The sequence below is a fragment of the Calliopsis andreniformis genome, unplaced genomic scaffold, assembly GCF_051401765.1.
Source record: "Calliopsis andreniformis isolate RMS-2024a unplaced genomic scaffold, iyCalAndr_principal scaffold0114, whole genome shotgun sequence".
Classification (NCBI taxonomy): domain Eukaryota; kingdom Metazoa; phylum Arthropoda; class Insecta; order Hymenoptera; family Andrenidae; genus Calliopsis; species Calliopsis andreniformis.
The window spans coordinates 134,836-142,362 of record NW_027480523.1 but is presented as its reverse complement, the minus strand read 5'-3'; positions in this window follow the sequence as shown (position 1 = coordinate 142,362).

The window sequence follows — 7,527 nt, the reverse complement described above, 5'->3', positions numbered from 1 at the left end:
AACAATCGTAATAATAATCATACTAATTATAGCAACTGTCATAATAGTTGTAATAACCATAGTAATAGTTATGCTAACTGTAGTAATCATAACGTCGAAATAATAAACAGAATTATCATGGAAATAACCTTAATAACCGTTATTATAGCCATAAAAAACGTAATAATCATAATCACCATAATAATCTCAGTGATGACCATAATAATCATCATAATCATACTAAGAAACACAATAATAATAATAATCATAATAATAACAATAATAAACGTGGAAACAATCATAATTACCATTATAATAGCAACGAAAACCATAATAAGCATAATAGGCATAATAATATAAATGATAATCATAATAACCACACTATCAACAATAATAATCATAGTAATCGTCGTAATAAACACAACAATCATAACAATCGTAGTAATAATCCTTATAATCGTAGGAACAATCATATTTGCCGTAATGATCATTGTAATAGTTATACTAACTGCAATAATCATAACATCGTTGTAATAAACAGAATTATCTTCGAAATAATCTTAAAAACCATTATTATAGCCATAATAATCGTGATAGACATAATCACCAGAATAATCTTAGTGATGATTATAATATTCGTCATAATCATGTTATGAAACATAATAATCATAACAAACATAATAATAACGATAATAAACCTGGAAAAATCGTAATAACCATTATGAAGGCCATAAAAACCATAATAATCATAATAGCCATAATAATCTAAATGATAATCATAATAACCACACTATCTACCATAATAATCATAGTAATCGACGTAATAACCACAACAATCATAACAATCGCAGTAATAATCATAATAATCATCGCAACAATCATAATAGCCGTAATGATCATAGTAATTGATATACTAACTGTAATAACCATAACATCGTAGTAATAAACAGAATTATCATGGGAATAACCTTAATAATCGTTATTACAGCCATAATATTCGTAATAGTCATAATCACCAGAATAATCCTAGTGCTGATCATAATATACGTCATAATCATACTATGAATCATAATAATCATAGTAATCATAATGATAACCATAATAAACTTGGAAACAGTCATAATAACCATTATAATAGCCATAAAAACCACAATAATGGTAATAGCCATAATAATATAAATAATCATGATAATAACCATACTATCAACCATAAGAATCACAGTAACCTTCATAATAACCACAAAAATCATAACAATCATAATAATAATTATGATAATCGTAGCAGCAATCATCATAGTCGTAAAAATCATAGTAATAGTTGTACTAACTGTAATAATCATAACAACGTAATAATAAACAGAATTATCACGGAAATAAGCTTAATAACCATTATTATAGGCATAATAATCGTAATAATCATAATCACCATAATAATCTCAGTGATGAGCATAATAATCATCATAATTATACTAAGAAACATAATAATAATAATAAACATAATAAAAACAATAATAAACGTGGAAACAATCATAATTAACATTATAATAGCCAGAAAAACCATAATAATCATAATAGCCGTAATAATGTGAATCATAATTATAATAACCAAACTATCAACAATTATAATCATAGTAACCGCCATAATAACCACAACAACCGTAACAATCGTAGTAATAATCCTTATAATCGTAGGAACAATCATAATTGCCGTAATGATCATTGTAATAGTTATACTAACTGCAATAATCATAACATCGTTGTAATAAACAGAATTATCTTCGAAATAATCTTAAAAATCATTATTATAGCCATAATAATCGTGATAGACATAATCACCAGAATAATCTTAGTGATGATTATAATATTCGTCATAATCATGTTATGAAACATAATAATCATAACAAACATAATAATAACGATAACAAACCTGGAAAAATCGTAATAACCATTATGAAGGCCATAAAAACCATAATAATCATAATAGCCATAATAATCTAAATGATAATCATAATAACCACACTATCTACCATAACAATCATAGTAATCGTCATAATAACAACAACAATCATAACAATCGTAATGTTAATCATAATAATCATAGCAACAATCATAATAGCCGTAATAATCATAGTAATAGTTAGTCTAACTGTAATAATCATAACATCGTAACAATAAACAGAATTATCATGGAAACAACCTTAATAATCGTTATTGTATCTATAATAATCGTAATAGCCATAATCACCAGAATAATCTGAGCGATGATCATAATATACGTCATAATCGTACTATGAAACATAATAATCATAATAATCATAATAAGAACCATAATAAACTTGGAAACAATCATAATAACCATTGTAATGGCCATAAAAAACATAATAATCGTAACAGCCATAATAATCTGAATGATAATCATAGTAACCATACTATCAAACATAATAATCTTAGTAACCGTCATAATAACCACAAAAATCATAACAATCATAATAATAACTATGATAATCGTAGCAACAATCATAATAGCCGTAATAATCATAGTAATAGTTAGACTAACTCTAAGAATGATAACAACGTCATAATAAACAGAATTACCATGGAAATAACCTTAATAATCGTTATTATAGCAATAACAATCGTGATAGACATAATCACCGGAATTATCTTAGTGATGATCATAATATTCGTCATAATCATACTATGAAACATAACAATTATAATAATCATAATGATAACCATGATAAACTTGGAAACAATCATAAGAACCATTATAATAGCCATAAAAACCATAATAACCATAATAGCCGTAATAATCTGAATGCTAATTATAATAACCAAACTATCAACCATAATAATCATAGTAACCGCCATTATAACCACAACAATCATAACAATCGTAGTAATAATCCTAATAATCGTAGCAACAATCATAATAGCCGTAATGATCATAGTAATAGTTATACTAACTGTAATAATCATAACAACGTCATAATAAACAGAATTACCATGGAAATAACCTTAATAATCGTTATTATAGCAATAACAATCGTGATAGACATAATCACCGGAATAATCTTAGTGATGATCATAATATTCGTCATAATCATACTATGAAACATAACAATCATAATAATCATAGTGATAACCATGATAAACTTGGAAACAATCATAAGAACCATTATAATAGCCATAAAAACCATAATAACCATAATAGCCGTAATAATCTGAATGCTAATTATAATAACCAAACTATCAACCATAATAATCATAGTAACCGCCATTATAACCACAACAATCATAACAATCGTAGTAATAATCCTAATAATCGTAGCAACAATCATAATAGCCGTAATGATCATAGTAATAGTTATACTAACTGTAATAATCATAACATCGTTATAATAAACAGAATAATCATCGAAATAATCTCAATAATCATTACTATAGCCATAATAATCGTGATAGACATAATCACCAGAATAATCTTAGTGATGATTATAATATTCGTCATAATCATATTATGAAAGAAAATAATCATAATAATCATAATGATAACCATAATAAACTTGGAAGCAACCATAATAACCATTATAATTGCCATAAAAAACACAATAATAGTAATAGCCATAAAAATCTAAATGATCACGGTAATAACCATACTATCAACCATAATAATCTTAGTAATCGTCATAATAACCACAACAATCATAACAATAGTAATAATAAACATAATAATCATCGCAACAATCATCATAGCCGTAAAAATCATAGTAATGGTTGTACTAACTGTAATAATCATAACAACGTAATAATAAACAGAATTACCTTGGAAATAACATTAATAATCGTTATTATAGCCATAATAATCGTCATAGTCAAAACCACCAGAATAATCTTTGTGATGATCATAATATACGTCAGAATCGTACTATGAAACATAATAATCATAATAATCATAGTAATAACCATAATAAACTTGGAAGCAATCATAATAACCATTATAATAGCCATAAAAACCATAATAAACATAACAGGCGTAATAATCTAAATGATAATCATAATAACCACACTATCAAAGATAATAATCATAGTAACCGCCATAATAACCACAACAATCATAACAATCGCGGTAATAATCATAATAATTATCGCAACAATCATAATAGCCGTAATAATCATAGTAATTGATATACTAACTGTAATAGCCATAACATCGTAGTAATAAACAGAATTATCATGGCAATAACCTTAATAATCGTTATTATAACCATAATATTCGTAATAGTCATAATCACCAGAATAATCCTAGTGATGATCATAATATACGTCATAATCATACTATGAAACATAATAATCATAGTAATCATAATGATAACCATAATAAACTTGGAAACAATCATAATAACCATTATAATAGCCATAAAAACCACAATAATGGTAATAGCCATAATAACCTAAATAATCATCATAATAACCATACTATCAAGTATACTAATCATAGTAATCGTCATAATAACCACAACAATCATAACAATCGTAATAATAATCATAATAATCATAGCAACAGTCATAATAGTCGTAATAATCATAGTAATAGTTATGCTATCTGTAGTAATCATAACATCGAAATAATAAACAGAATTATCATGGAAATAAACTTAATAATCGTTATTATAGCCATAATAGTCGTAATAGTCATAATCACCAGAATAATCATAGTGATGATCATAATATTCGTCATAATCATATTATGAAAGAAAATAATCATAATAATCATAATGATAACCATAATAAACTTGGAAGCAATCATAATAACCATTATAATTGCCATAAAAAACACAATAATAGTAATAGCCATAATAATCTAAATGATCACGGTAATAACCATACTATCAACCATAATAATCTTAGTAATCGTCATAATAACCACAACAATCATAACAATAGTAATAATAAACATAATAATCATCGCAACAATCATCATAGCCGTAAAAATCATAGTAATGGTTGTACTAACTGTAATAATCATAACAACGTAATAATAAACAGAATTATCACGGAAATAAGCTTAATAACCATTATTATAGGCATAATAATCGTAATAATCATACTAAGAATCATAATAATAATAATAAACATAATAAAAACAATAATAAACGTGGAAACAATCATAATTACCATTATAATATCCAGAAAAACCATAATAATCATAATAGCCGTAATAATCTGAATGATAATTATAATAACCAAACTATCAACCATTATAATCATAGTAACCGCCATAATAACCACAACAATCATAACAATCGTAGTAATAATCCTTATAAACGTAGCAACAGTCATAATTGCCGTAATGATCATTGTAATAGTTATACTAACTGCAATAATCGTAACATCGTTGTAATAAACAGAATTATCATCGAAATAATCTTAAAAATCATTATTATAGCCATAATAATCGTGATAGATATAATCACCAGAATAATCTTAGTGATGATTATAATATTCGTCATAATCATGTTATGAAACATAATAATCATAACAAACATAATAATAACGATAATAAACCTGGAAAAATCGTAATAACCATTATGATGGCCATAAAAAACATAATAATCATAATAGCCATAATAATCTAAATGATAATCATAATAACCACACTATCTACCATAACAATCATAGTAATCGTCATAATTACCACAACAATCATAACAATCGTAATGTTAATTATAATAATCATAGCAACAATCATAATAGCCGTAATAATCATAGTAATAGTTAGTCTAACTGTAATAATCATAACATCGTAACAATAAACAGAATTATCTTCGAAATAATCTTAAAAATCATTATTATAGCCATAATAATCGTGATAGATATAATCACCAGAATAATCTTAGTGATGATTATAATATTCGTCATAATCATGTTATGAAACATAATAATCATAACAAACATAATAATAACGATAATAAACCTGGAAAAATCGTAATAACCATTATGAAGGCCATAAAAACCATAATAATCATAATAGCCATAATAATCTAAATGATAATCATAATAACCACACTATCTACCATAATAATCATAGTAATCGACATAATAACCACAACAATCATAACAATCGCAGTAATAATCATAATAATCATCGCAACAATCATAATAGCCGTAATGATCATAGTAATTGATATACTAACTGTAATAACCATAACATCGTAGTAATAAACAGAATTATCATGGCAATAACCTTAATAATCGTTATTACAGCCATAATATTCGTAATAGACATAATCACCAGAATAATCCTAGTGCTGATCATAATATACGTCATAATCATACTATGAATCATAATAATCATAGTAATCATAATGATAACCATAATAAACTTGGAAACAGTCATAATAACCATTATAATAGCCATAAAAACCACAATAATGGTAATAGCCATAATAATATAGATAATCATCATAATAACCATACTATCAACCATAAGAATCACAGTAACCTTCATAATAACCGCAAAAATCATAACAATCATAATAATAATTATGATAATCGTAGCAGCAATCATCATAGTCGTAAAAATCATAGTAATAGTTGTACTAACTGTAATAATCATAACAACGTAATAATAAACAGAATTATCACGGAAATAAGCTTAATAACCATTATTATAGGCATAATAATCGTAATAATCATAATCACCATAATAATCTCAGTGATGAGCATAATAATCATCATAATTATACTAAGAAACATAATAATAATAATAAACATAATAAAAACAATAATAAACGTGGAAACAATCATAATTAACATTATAATAGCCAGAAAAACCATAATAATCATAATAGCCGTAATAATGTGAATCATAATTATAATAACCAAACTATCAACAATTATAATCATAGTAACCGCCATAATAACCACAACAACCGTAAAAATCGTAGTAATAATCCTTATAATCGTAGGAACAATCATAATTGCCGTAATGATCATTGTAATAGTTATACTAACTGCAATAATAATAACATCGTTGTAATAAACAGAATTATCTTCGAAATAATCTTAAAAATCATTATTATAGCCATAATAATCGTGATAGACATAATCACCAGAATAATCTTAGTGATGATTATAATATTCGTCATAATCATGTTATGAAACATAATAATCATAACAAACATAATAATAACGATAACAAACCTGGAAAAATCGTAATAACCATTATGAAGGCCATAAAAACCATAATAATCATAATAGCCAAAATAATCTAAATGATAATCATAATAACCACACTATCTACCATAACAATCATAGTAATCGTCATAATAACAACAACAATCATAACAATCGTAATGTTAATTATAATAATCATAGCAACAATCATAATAGCCGTAATAATCATAGTAATAGTTAGTCTAACTGTAATAATCATAACATCGTAACAATAAACAGAATTATCTTCGAAATAATCTTAAAAATCATTATTATAGCCATAATAATCGTGATAGATATAATCACCAGAATAATCTTAGTGATGATTAT